Source organism: Heterocephalus glaber, unplaced genomic scaffold (genome assembly GCF_053883595.1).
Source record: "Heterocephalus glaber isolate CG9 unplaced genomic scaffold, H.glaber_assembly_v1.0 deba00001689, whole genome shotgun sequence".
NCBI classification, from domain to species: Eukaryota; Metazoa; Chordata; class Mammalia; order Rodentia; family Bathyergidae; genus Heterocephalus; species Heterocephalus glaber.
The window spans coordinates 12,488,016-12,501,759 of NW_028258414.1; the positions used below are offsets into that span (position 1 = coordinate 12,488,016).

At 50.1% G+C, this 13,744-nt stretch overlaps 1 protein-coding gene across 4 annotated transcripts in view; it reads left to right on the forward strand.

Moving 5' to 3' along the window:
• The first annotated feature begins 407 nt into the window (after window positions 1-407).
• The window catches only part of Thsd4 (thrombospondin type 1 domain containing 4), a 576,439-nt gene continuing 563,102 nt past the window's right edge, over window positions 408-13,744 (forward strand). For 3 of the 4 annotated variants that reach the window (XM_087199194.1, XM_087199196.1, XM_087199197.1), the window contains exon 1: window positions 408-635. The gene's annotated coding sequence lies outside the window, so the exon portion shown is untranslated. Of the gene's footprint in view, window positions 636-3,842; window positions 3,963-13,744 lie in introns of all 4 variants that reach the window. The other variant, XM_087199195.1, reaches the window with a different exon arrangement.

Consider the following 13,744-nt stretch of genomic DNA (forward strand, 5'->3'; position numbering starts at 1 on the left):
CTGTGGAAAGGAGGAAGGGGGAACCACGGCCTTCCACGCCTGCGGTACCCTACCTCTGCCCTGTTTCCCCTCCCTTAGACGGTCCTGGTCAGCCAGCGCTGCTTTCCTTTCCATGATCACCACCCTCGTGGCCTCTGTCTAGATTGCCGTGCCTTCTGATGGATGATGCCCCTTCATGTGCCAGGGTCATTCTGGTGGTTTAAGAGGACCCTTGTGTAGCTGGATGGGGTGGCGCACGCCTGTAATCTCAGTACTAGGAAGTCTGAGGCTGAGGCAGGAAGATCGCTGCGAGCTCGAGGCCAGGCTCAAACAAAAAAGACCCCTGGGGTCTCAGGGGTGGACGGGGGCGGCCCTTCCCGAGGTGGCCGCCAGGGGGCGGCGGGAGCGGCTTCGGGTGACAGCGGGAGGCCGGGGCGGGGGAGGGCAGAGGACTAGACGCACGGGTCCCGCTCCGGATCGCGGACTCTGAGCCGAAGCTGCGCGCCCAGACGCCGGCCGCCCGCGCAGCCCGACCGGATCCGGGCGCAGCAGAGCCCGCGCGGGGCGGGGAGGAGGCGGCAGGGGGCGGCCGTCCACGCGGCGGTGCTCGGGCCAGGGCACCTGGAACCACGCGGGGGCGACGCGCGGACCGCCAGGTGAGCAGAGCCGCACCCGCGTCCCCTGCGCCGGCCCGGCCCGGCGGCGCCCCTGGGTGGCCAGGGGACCGCGGGCGCGGCGGCTGTGTCGGGAACCCACGCCCCGGTGCGTGCCGTCGCTGCGCCCGCGTCTCCCCTCCTCCCCGGCTTTGAGCCTCGGTCACCACTCCAACCTCCACTCCCAAACTCTGGGGACAGGAGAGCTGGGCCGTCCCCGGGGTGGCCTGGCGCCCCCTGGGTCTCAGGGGGACCCGCGAGTGCACGAGCTGCCCATGCGCCCCTACCCCAGGCTCGGTCACCACTCCGTGATCCCCGCCCAGGGCCAGGCCACGCTGATTTCTAGCAAGGCTTGGATCCGGGTCAGCCTGAGCCAGGCGGCTGGAGCCCAGCGCCCCCGGAGCCAGGGCGGATGGATGAGCTGTGTCCGCCGGCTCCGGCTCTGGCTCCAGACGCTGCTTAGAGGGCGGCCCAGTACCTGAGGCCCTCCGCGCGCACTTAAGAGACCTAGCTTTTGCACCGCGAGCTCACCTGGCAGAGTTAGAGATCTGAAAGTTGATTTGCTTTTCTTTGAAATAACATCAGCCTTGACTTGGGAAGAGGATTTCAGGACGTTCTCGGGCCCGCTTAGCATCTGGAATTTATGGGTCTAGTCTGACCATTTAAGCAGTCCGCATCCAGGAGCACCGTTTGTTCAGCCTATTACAAGTGCTCGCTTATAGCTGTCTCTGTCTCCTTTGCGACCCCCACCACTCAGCCCCCGCCCCCCCCCCCCATCTTTTCAGGCAGTAAATGAACTGAAGCCTGGACTTACGTAGCTGAGGTGAAGGATGCCTGTTGGAATTTGGAATGAGAGAAGGAGATGTCCAGAGAGGTCCAAGGAGTTGGCTTGTCTAACTCGAATTTCGCCCTTGAAGGCACCCAGGCACAAACAATTTAAAAGATTTTTTCCAAAGATCTCAGGGCTTTGAAAACCTACAGATATATTCTACTTCACTGATACACTTGAACTGAGCTTAATAGGAGGGCTGAGCTTAATTGGGTCTAACTGGGGCTCACATGTACAAAGTAGCAAACGTTTTATGAATGTGATTTAAATACAGTCCTACTCAATGCCTATAGATTTTTGTTGGCACCATAGTTGAATTCCTTTAGAAAACAAAATTCTAGTCCTGAAAATTAATGAGAGGAGGCAAATTGGAGTCCTGGGACTTTCCTATCTACCTCAGCAGGGCTGGAACAGGGATTTCCCAGAGGTCCTGGCCCGGGAAATACATTTGGGTGATCAGGGTACCGAGCCACTACTGAATAAGCACTGCCTTGGCCTCGTGGGGAGTGCTGGCTGGTGGAACTGTGTGATCTCCATGCCCAGCCCTGGACGGGGCACCAGTTTGGTCTTAATCTTCTTTTTAGTCTTGTATGCTATGAAGAAATGTTTCTAACTGGCTGTGTTTGGGAGAGAGTGAGGATGGAGATTTTTGACTTGAAATTTTTGGTTTTGCCTACAACTTCTTTGTGATTGCAATCAATTTTCCTAGAGAGAGGTTGTCCTCTGTCCTCTGCCCTCTGTCTTGCTCCCCAGGGCTCCACTCTTGTCCCAGTGCTGGGAGTCTCAAGCTTCCGGTGCCCCCAACCCCGATATCCCAGCCCCTTTGTGACCAGCTCATTTATCACCAAGTGCCATCCACATTGTTCTGTGATGTATCAAGGAACTGTTTCCCAGCCCCCACCTTAAACCGTGTCCAAATTACAGTAATAATCTCCCCTCTGACTCCCAGCCATGAGTTGCTTTCTTCATTTTAATCCATCTTCTTTCATGCTGACAGATTAATATTCCTAAAATTCTGATTTCACCACATCATCCCTTTCGAGATATCACAGTGGCTCCCCAGTCTCTGCTTCTATTTAATTTTTCTCCAGCAGATATTTTGGAACATCCGCTGCCTTACACTAGGAACCAGACACTACCACTGCCTGCAAGAAGCTGATAGGCTAGTGGATGATAAATGACCAGGGAGAAAAAGTAAAGAAACCACAAAACAATACAGGGCTGGGGGCAGGTGTGCAAAGCATCAAGGAGACACAAAGGAGGGAGAAGGTGATTCTGCATGGGAGGACCTAGGGCAATTACTGTTGGGCTTTGAAGCCCAAGGAGGAGTTCAAGGAAATGGGAGGGCTAGAAGGTAGTGGGAGGAGCTGCAGTAAAGACAGGAGGCAGAGGGTGACCCAACTCTTCCCTGCTGGATCCTTCATTCACTCCCTCATGGTCTCAGCTGCCTGCACTCTACAGCCCTGGCCCCCTCCCTGGCCATATCAGAAATTCAGATTTCCCCTCCGCTAATCCAAACATTGCATGGTACCATCTGCTAGCCTTCTAACCACGTCTGAATCAGAGTTAGGATCTGGTGAAAAGAATGCATGTTTTGGGGGAGGCAAGACCTGAGAACCGGCTTTCCTGTTTGGTTTTCTGTGATGAGGTTACCTCAGTCACCATCCTCCTACCTTGGCCTCCGAGGTGCTGAGGTTTCAGGCCTCTGGGACCACATCTAGCACGAGAATCAACATTTTTTTTTTTTTGGTACCGGGGATCAAACTCGGGACCTTGGGCTTGTGAGGCAGGTGGTGGAACCACTGAGCTAAATCCCCGGCCCCAGAATCAGCATTTCAAAGGCTGCCTAGAGGGAAGTCTGTGCTCTCAAATTCGAGGACCACTGCCCTAGGCAGCCTTGCCACTAGGTTCTAGCCACGGGTGGGGAGTTAATGTGCCTCCTCCTCACAGGGAGCCCCTTCCTTTTAACAAAGGCATTGGCCTTGACCCTGAGGGGTGGGCAGTGAACAACTGTGCCCAGGGCCAGGGGAAGAGCCCTTCTGGGCACAGGGGTTCATTTCTGAAAGCAAAGTACAGACCCTCACCCCACTTGAAGACATCTAAGCACAGGCCATCAGTGGCGCTGTGAATTTCTGCTGGGGTCTGAGCAGGTGTGAAGAAGAGAGATACTGTGTTGATAAATCTCAGCTCCAGGGATTGTGTGTGAAGGGCTGGGTATTACAACCCTCTATGCAGACCCAAGAAGTGAACCCCCAGCCGTGCAATAACAATGACGGTCTGTTCCCCTGGAACGGAACGAGCAGGTAGACTGCGATCTCCTTCCTGATGATCAGTGGAGTCTCTCTCTCTTCATCCTCCTTTCTTTCCACCTCATCTTTCAGCTGCATCTGCATCACATGCCATCTTCTCCTGAGAGCTTCTCTGGAGCTGATCCCGTAGGTGGGAACGCAGTCTTCTCCCAGAGCCCTGCTGCCCTTGGGCATGGTCCACAGGATCCTGTAGTGAGTAGACTTGTGCCTCTATCTTGTCCCGGAAGGGTGGCAGCAGGCAGCCCACAACTGGGTGGGCAGTGCGTGCCCCCCTCCCCGCAGCTTGGCTGGCTGCCCAAGGCCTGGCCAGCAGAGAGCACCAGAGTAACGAGTGATTAATGGGCGCCTCATCTAATCTGCTGCCAGGGGAAATGAAGGGCCGGCCATGGGCAGGAGCCCGTCTTGACCTGCTCCAGGTGGGCTGGAATGTGCCCAGCTCAGGATGGGGATTAAAGCTTGAAAGACAAGAGGAAATGAGATGTTAACCCTTTAGGCCTGGTCCCAGAGCCCCAGCAGGGAAAGGGCAGGGGAATCATCTGTGGGCGTCTGATGCAGGGTCCAGTCGACGTCTTGATTTATGGCAGTGACTGGCAGCGTGGTTACCCTGGGGGGTGGTCACGAGCAGTGCCTGTGACATAAGCATGCGGCGTGGACAGGAGAGAGAAGAAGATTAATTTCTCATGACGATGGATAAACGGACAGCGGAGAGGCTGCCCTACCTGCTTCCTTCCTGGAAGCCTTCCGATCATATCAGCAAGTTAGAAATGTGTCATTTTTCAAGCATACTTCCCCCCTTGAAATGTGGAAAGAAGATATGCACATGTGTGGGTAGTGGTACACAGGTGACAGACGGGTCCCCAGGGCCAGCCCCTGGAGTGCTGGCCTAGGACCAGCATGCTGTGGGCCCCCCAGAAAGTTTCTTAAGCACTGTGCTGTGCTTTCGCTGTCCACAAATGGGGGTGATGATAATGCACGCCCTGGGTGAGATTCATGAGGGTGTAGAATGCTTAAAACAGCCTGGGGCCTGCAGCAGGGCCACTTGAATGCTAGCTGTCTTTTCTCGCCTGTCCAGTTGAATTGCACCCACTTCTTCTTTGGGAAGGATGCAAACAGCTCCTCCCCCAGGCTTGCTTGGGTGGATCTCAAACTTGCTCTTGATTGATCTCCCTGGTTTGACCCCTGCCCCTACATGCCTTGAATTCTGGCTCCTCCCGCTGCTGCTGGCTCCCTGGCCTCCTGCTGGCCTTTTGATTACACCACCCTGCCCCCTGCCTCCATGGCAGATGGGCAGATCGCTGGGGGCTGGGGCAGATAGTGACCTCTGCCGGGACCTCTGGTGGCACAGGCCAGTTCTGTACCAGCTCTGCTCACGGGTAGCTTTGCTGTGACCCAGTGGGCCTAAATGCACGGGCCGAGGATAGAGAAGTCTGCAAAATTCGGAGCCCTGGTGACTGTGTGGCCCGGAGCAAAGCCCAGCGGCGCCCATTTCCTGGTTTCTCTATGCTCCCATCTCAGCACCCTTGATCTCGGTATCCTTAGTGGGGCTGGTAAGATTCACCTTTCCTCATGGTTGACAGGAAGATGGGACCCCAGGGTGGGCAAGGAGGCCTTGTGCGACTAAGCAGAGGGCTTATTTATTAGTGGCTACAAGGTGAGCCCCGGGGTAGAGCTGCGGCCTAACTTTTGAAGTGTCACTGCAGGGTGTGTGCTGACAGCAGGGCCTTCAGTGCCATTTACTGTCTATTCCAGGACAACAGGTACCCAGTCTGCTTGACTTTAGTGATGCTTCAAATGAGGCTTTACTCGGCTTGAAGTTCTGAGGCTCATCTGACCAGCTAAGGAGGAGGAGCTGCTGTTTAAGGAGCTCATTTCAGGTGCAGAGCTTTACCTGGGTTAATTCGTGTCATCTCTTCTACAATCCATATGAGCTGGACTTTATTACCTCTATTCTATGGTCCCCAAAGCCAAAGCTCAGAGAAGCTGAGTTCCTTGCACAGGCTCACACAGCAAATAGATAGAGTGATGTCCTCTTTCGTGTCTTTATGAGATATGCTCAAAAATACTGTGAATGCCGCTGCCAAGTATCATCCAGTGGAGAGGCAGATTCATTAGGGTACATCCTCAACCACCTCAGTCACTGGATCTGGCCCTGTGTGACTTCTAGCTCTTCCCCAAAGTTAAAATGACCATGTGTGGTAAACATTTTGAATCAATTCAGGACATCAAGGCAGCTAGGACAGACAGTGCAACTAAAAACACTTACGAAGGAGCACTTCCAGAACTGCTTCTGGAGGTGGCAAGAACGATGGGATAAATCTGTTCAAAGTGAGGGAGAAATTTTTATTCTCTTTTCTCCTTGATATATCCTTATGTTTTAACCTAGCATGTGCACATTGTCTTTTCACCTAATTTGATTGCAACTTGACATTTATTTCCCTTCTGACCTAGTCAGGGCATTTGAAAATTCAGTTCTGAGCTATGTGATTTCCAGGTGAAAAGCAGGAGCTGTTCTCATCCTGCCGCATGCTGCTCCTGGGCTCTGTGGAAAACATGGGGGTGGAGGCCCAAGGTATAGCACCGGAAAGAGAATGGGTGCTTAGTGGCTGTGGCTGACTCTTCCCTTTGCTTTTTAGTTACCGTTCTCTCCGTAGGCACAGGTTGGAGGAACTCCACACCTCCCTCTTAGCCCAGGATGTGAGAGGCGCTGCTGAGGGTGGACTTTCCGAGTTCCACAGAAGGGGATTATGTCCCTGTAGGTTCTCAGAGGCCCTTTGAAGTGGAAGGGTGAGGCAGCCTGCGGTCCTATACAGCCTTGCCTGTGTTCATTCCCAGTCTCCCAGCCCCACGAGGCATCAGGCAGAGCACCATGCATTGCCACTGGTGTGGCCTGTGAGGCCGAGGATGGCCTGATCTCTTTGAGCATTTGTTTCCAAGTTGTGAAGTGGGCTCACAAGCTCTGCCCATAGTGCAGGAAGCTGAGGAGACAGCGTCTGTACAGTGATGGCTCCTTCCTACCCTGATGTAGTGACAGTCAGCTTCCATCATCTTATGGGAGGAAAGGCTTACTTTGGCTCACAGTGTAGAGGTTTCGGGTCAGGGTCAGCTGACTCTGTTTCTTTTGGCCTGTGGCAAGGCAGCGTGTCATGCAGGAGAGTGTGGCAGAGGACACTGCTCACATCATGGCAGCTGGGAAGTGTAGAGAGGAAGAGGGGCTGGGGTCCTAATAGTCCTTCAAGGGCTCACCCCAGGAACCCAACTGCTCCCACGAGGTCCCATATCTTAGACTCCCCCCCCCCCCCCGCCAAAGTGCCATAGCCTGGGCACCAGTTTTCCATACACAGGCCTTTGGAGGACACTTTATCCAAAAGATGGCAGGGATCAGGGACCCACTCTTGTGCCTTCATGAACAAGGAGCATGAAGACTTCCGTCCATGTCACAGAGACAGAAGGTGGTGTCCTGCCTTGGAGGGGAGTGGAACTCACAGCCCAGGAGGGGCCAGGTGAGGAAGGTCACTCTGATACATGCTATGCAGTGGGGAGCCGGGCTACATTCTTGGGGACTACACAGAATTCAAATCACTCACAATTCAGACTTTTGCCCAGAGTCAATGTAAGGAGTACCCATGTGCTTGATGTGGTCTCCAAATGTGGGTCCAGCATCATCTCCAGTGGCACACAGTGGGCTCGCTCAGGAATTACCTGCTCAAGGGGCCTCGGTGGTTCTTCTAGATGGCTGTTTCTTTTGTTATCACGTCCTCATCTCCATGTGTTTTCAGTCCAGCACCAGCATCACCATCTGACAGACTGTGTAGGTCAAGGGTCAGCAAATTCTGCAAAGGGTCAAGGGTTGATGTTTTGGCTTTGCACGCTGTGTGGTCCCTTTGCAGCTAATCAGAGCTGCCTGTTCAGCATGAAAAGAGCCACAGACAATCAAACTATAAATGAACAGGCATTTATGTGTTCCAATAAAATTTTATTTATGGACACTGCAACTTGAATTTCATCATTATGACATCATTTTCATATGCTATAAAATGGTTCTCTCTCTCTCTCTCTCTTTCTTTTTCTCTTCCTGATTTGGCCAGTTAAAACAAACAGGGAGGAGGTTTGGGTTGGCCGATGGCTAGAGCTTCCTGATCCCTGGTCTAGATGATTGGAAGAATGAATGTTCAGATATCCCTCTCATCAACAAAACCACTCATACACGTTCTAGTGCTCATAGGAGCATAGCTCAATTCTCAGGTTCTACCAAAAGATTGTGAGTATTTATCCACCTGGGTGGTACCAAGGTACACAATTACTTTCATACAATTTGCAGTTCTCTAAGAAGTTATTGTAATGAATTAAGAAATTTAAATTATATTATTTTAAAACTTTGACATTCAGTGACCTTATTAATAGTCGGCTTTCATATCTGCCAGTCCTGTGGATCTGAGGAACTTCAGAGTGAAAATATTCTTTAAAAATAACAGCATCTGTAGTGAATGTAGACACTTTTTCGTCTCCATGACCTCTAATGCATTTGCATTGTAGTGGATATTATAAGTAATCTAGAGTTTTCTTAAGCATGTAGGAACACATAGATTATACGCAAATACTACACAATTTTCTGTAGGGCATTTGAGCAACCATGGATTTTGATGTCTGTGAGGGGCTTAGAATGGGTCCCCCCAAGGAGACTAAGGGATGACTTCATTGTGTGACATTGTTGTTTGTTACTGCAAAGATCTTCCCAGCACTTGTTTGTTATCGTGTGCCATCCCGGAGCCCCGCAGCCCTGCTTGATTGACTCGCTGCAGCCCGATGGCCCATGGTAAGGAGTTTGGAAGTTGATTTTGGCTGGAATTTTTATTGTAAAAGTCAGGGGAGGGCACAGAAGGAGCACCCAGCTTGGGTCTGGCGCATGGTGACAGTGGAACAGACTTTTGTCCCCTCTCTTCCCTTTCCTCTTCTCTCCACTCATGAGTTTTGTGTATTTGGTCAGCTCCAAAGCATGCTGAGCCTCTTTGAAATTGTTGCTTTGGCTCTTTCCACATGCAATAAAGTCACTAACCTTTTTAAATGGAAACAAAAACAGAGGCTGTTAGAAAGCAGTTTCCCCTCCCAGGTCACCAGCTCTCCCTCTTTGGAGAATAAGCAGCAGTGTGCCGAGCCTGGTGGCTGGGCCCAGGCCCTGGGTCTGAGGAAGGCAGCTCCAGCTGGGTGCAGACCCTGCTCTCCAGCCCGGAGGGGGGCGCCGGCCCACTGGCTGCTCTGCATTCCACAGCTCCTGGGTGTGTCTTGGCTTCAGGGATTCCAGCAGAAGGAAAGCCAGGGTCTTCTCCAGATGGGAGACCATCAGCCCGAGGGTGACTAGGATGCTGTGGGTCTTGGCTCTCAAGCGCACTCTCGCTGTGTGTGTTGGATGGAAGGCCTGTCCTGAGCAGACTATATTTGTGTTGTTTAGGGGGCGGTGGCACATAGCCATGTGTGCTTTCTGGCCTGGGGTCTGGCAGGATGTGAAGGGAGGCAGCTGCTATCCTTTGCTGGGAGATTTTTCATTATTATGTTGGGCCGGGGGCTGGCATTCCTCTCGCGGTCTGGGAGCACTTTGGTTTATAGACATGAGCTCTTGGAGATGAGTGTTGAGTCCCGGGTTGGCCATCAGCTTATCATTTGAGCTCCAGCAATCCATTGCCTGTCTCTGGGTCACTAATGCTTCATTCCCAAATGAATGCAGATAGACTAAATTGTTTCTGAGAGCCCATTCTTAGTGGGGACATGTGACGGGCCCCGGGCTCCACGCCTCAACAGTAACGATAAGTTGTCCCTTTACTTGCTGCATGGTGCTCAGAGGAGGCTCAGTGACTGCATAGTTAGGACTCTTGCTGCACACAGCAGAAACGAGGCCATGAATCTCCCTTAAATTCTCCCAGTGGTGCCAGGGGCAGCTACCTATGGCCCAGTAGTAAAGCACTCCAGCCCTCCCAGGGAGGTATCAGAAGTAATGACTTCCCTTTCCTTCTTGGTGTCAGTGGAGACCAAATGGAGAATCTGCACTTCTGTCCCCACTTGGCCATAGCGAGGTAGGCATCCTTCTTCCTGCTGGTACTGCATCAGAGGAAGCCAGCTGATGTGGAGGGTTTAAGTAAGATCCAGGGCTCATAATACATCACCTAAAATATCCAGGTGTCAGTAGAAAGTCATCATGTAAATCCAGGAAGATCTCCAAACTGAATGAAAACAAGCAATCAACAGAGGTCAATACTGAGATGATAGAGATGTGAGAATTATCTGACAAAGATTTAAAAACTGCCATCGTAAGAATGCTTCAATGAGCAATTATTAATATACTTGAAACAAATAGAAAAGAAACAAACTCAGCCGATGGATTGGATTGATTGATTTTTGGTACTGGGGATTGGACCCAGAGCCTGACATATGCTAGGCAAGGGCTCTACCACTGAGCAACATCCCTACCCCTGGGAATTTTATTTTTAGAAATTTAAAGGAAAATTCATTGTAAATGAACAACATAGATCAATTTATGGGTTACAAAATGATGTTACAATTTATGAATAGTAGGTATGATTGAAAAATATAACGTGTTTAAATAAAAAAAATTTATTACAGTAAAACACACATTGCCATGAATCCCCTCCAAAATCCTCACCCTCTCTTCAAACACACTTATCCTGTTCTTGCCACTTTCTGAAGCAGTTCTGGAAGTCCTCTTACCTGTCTTTAGTTGTATTGTCGTGGCTGCCTCAATGTCCCAAATCAATTCAAAACATTGACCTTTCATGGTCATTTTGACTTTGGGAAAGAGCCAGGAGTTACGTGGTGCCAGATCTAGTGAATAAGATGGATAAAGACACACTGAGCCTGCTTTTCTCTTGGATGGCATTTAGTAACAGCATTAGACACTCACCAAAGAGGACTCCAGAACTGCTTCAGAAAGTGGAAAGAATGATGGGATAAGTGTGTCTGAAGTGAGGGGGAGGATTTTGACAGATTAATAACAATATACGTTCTACTAAGAATACGTAGGTCAAACTAATAATCTTTCACGTCAAATAGCACTTTTTGTAGTAAGAACATCTGATATGTACTGTCTTGGCGACTTCAAAGTGTACAATATACTATCATTAACTATACGCACTGTGCTGTGCCGTCGACTTAAGCCTTATTCTTCCTGTCTGAGCCTTTGTACCCTTTGGCATCATCTCCCCACATTCCCCACTCCGTAGCATCTGTGACCACCATGCTACTCTCCGCTTCTGACTTCAGTGTTGGAGATTCCACATACAGTGAAAATGTGTATTTGTCTTTCTGTCCCTGGCTCACTACAGTTAGTATGATGTTCTCCAGTTCTGTCCTTGTTGTTGCAAATGACAAGATCTCTTTCTTTTGTAAGGCTGGATAGTGTTCCATTGGATACATGAATCACATTTTCTGTATCCATCTATTGCTGATGGACGCTTGGTTTGACTCCTGACTTGGTTATTATGGAGAGTACTGCAGTGAACACAGATATGCTGACATTTCTGTGACTAACTGAATTCAAATCTTTTGCATTTACACCCAGCACGGGGTTCACTGGGTCATGCAGTATTTCTATTTAGGTACCCTAATTGACATTCCCATTAACAGCACACAAGGGCTCCCTTTTCTCCATGTCCCTCGGTGCTTCTTATCTTTAGTTTTCCTGATAGCGGCTATTCTGACAGGTGTGAGGTGACATTTCTTTGCAGTTTTGTTCTGTGTTTTCCTGACACTCATTGCACTTTTCTGGATGCTTGTTAGGAAAGCTCTGGGCCTTCTCTACCGGGGAATAGGCTTCTGTGGAGCGGGTGAGAGACCCCCTCATTCTGCTTGGGTGGGCATCAGCAAGAGGAGACAGGAGGGCTGGTCCTGAGGTGCTGGGTTTTGAGGAGGGCAGCACAAGGGAGTGAGAACACCAGCCAGAGCACTCCGTTCATTAGGGAGTCCTGTGCCATTGCTGACATTTTTCTAGATGGGCTTGGATCATGGGGAAAGCTGACCAGGGAAACAGGAGGAGAGTGGATTTGCATGACTTCAAAATGTGATATGGGAGTTAAAAGAAGAGGGTCTGGGGACAGCTTGGTTCTTTCTAAGCCCATTTGCCTCTGCTGTCTTCCTTGACCTCCAGGTGACCTTTGATCCTGACTTGCTTCTCCTGGTTTCTGTGGAAATATTTCCTAGTGTACACGCTGGCTGGCTGTTTTGTGTTATCGTGACCTTTTAATCAGCACACACACCTGACTTCAGCACAACACAAGACTGTACCAGCCTGACACAGAATGGTGTCAAGTACACACAGCCTGGTGTGCTGGGTTTCTGCTCCCTTCTGCAAGATTCTGCAGGGGCTTTCTGTATACCTTGCACAGCAGCAGTGATTGCTACAAATCATTGACTAGATTTCTATTGCTTAAAAAAATAAGGACATAACTCAAACGCGGAGGCCCAGGCCATGGCAGCAGAGCAGAAAAAGGCAAATCCTTTTCCCTGATGTTCAGAAGTAGCAAGGGCAAAACGCCCGTCTGGCTGATGTGTGGTGGCTGATGCTGTCCGCACCAGGATGCATTCTGGATGGGCAAATTCGAGGGGGATCCAAGGCCAGAACTCCCCGGAATGAGCTGGGCAGAGTGTAGCTCACGCACATGTCCTGGTTGGAGCCCACGCTGCAGCCTTCATGCTGAGCGCCAGGGAAACTGAGCCAGCAGCTCTTTGGAAATGCGCATTTGATGGCTGTGTCAGGAGACCCAAGGACGGGTACAAGGTAACACTAAGACGAGCCATTCAACAATCAAGGGAGCAGGGGTTCAAATTATGCTGGTGCCACTTGTTAGTTATGTGACCCTGGGCCTGAGGTTCTACCGTTCACAGCCCTAGCTTCCTTTGCTATAAAATGGAGAGTAATAGCACCAGCCCCATGGGGTTGTCTTGAGAATCAATTAAAACAGTGTTTGGAAAGTATTTAGCACAGCCTGTCCCATATTATTCACTTTATAAATGTTACTTTAAAAAATTTCTAGTCCTGGCATTTGCTCCTAACTAGTCATGATATCTTTTCTGCCTATCTTATTTCTTTTGCATATCAGTTTATTCATCCTCTAATCATAAGTAAAAAGTAATGAAGTCTTCCTTCCTGGGAATCTAGGTGGTCCACTTTTGCCCCCTCTCCTCTGCAGGTAGGTACTGCCAAGCACTAAGCTGGTTATGGAACATGAGCAGCAGGGATTTACACTACTTCCTGAAGCTGCTAGCTTGATCCTCTGAGCTTTTTACTTTTATTGTTGTTTGCTTGGGATTTTTTTTTTTTTAAGACTGGCATCTTGCTACGTAGTCCAGACTGGTCTTGAACCCACTATGTATCCCAGGCTGGCCTTGAACTCACAATGATCTTCCTGCCTCAGGCTTCTGAGTGCTGGGATTACAAGCGACCACCACCATCCCCAGACTCATTTAGTTTTTGAGACAGGGTCCCACTTAATCCAGGCTGATCCATAGCTACTTGCTATATAGCCCAGGCTGACCTTGAACTCAAAACCCTCCTAACCTCCTGTCTCAGCCTCTGCAGTGCTAGGATTACAGGTGTGCAACTTGACTAATCCTCCATTCCCTTGTTGTTCGCTGGATGGAAACAATCCAGCCAAGGACTCTGAGGCGCAAGACAATTGATAGAAAGAGAATGGGTCCCTGCGTAACTAGGTGGAGCACAGTGTCCCTGCCAGCTGACTTGGGACAGGGAATTGAACAAAAACCCTTTTATTGTGCTAAGCCATTGAAATTGTGTCTTGCAGTAGTTATCCTACCATGCCTAAATATCTACCAAACTAGGAGAGTATAATCCTAATACTTCATTGCAGATGAAGTTTGCAATAAATGATGTTTCTTTCATCTACAACTTGTAAGATTTTTGGGTTGAGTCATTACTTTAGGAAACATTCCATATGTATTTTGTTATTTTA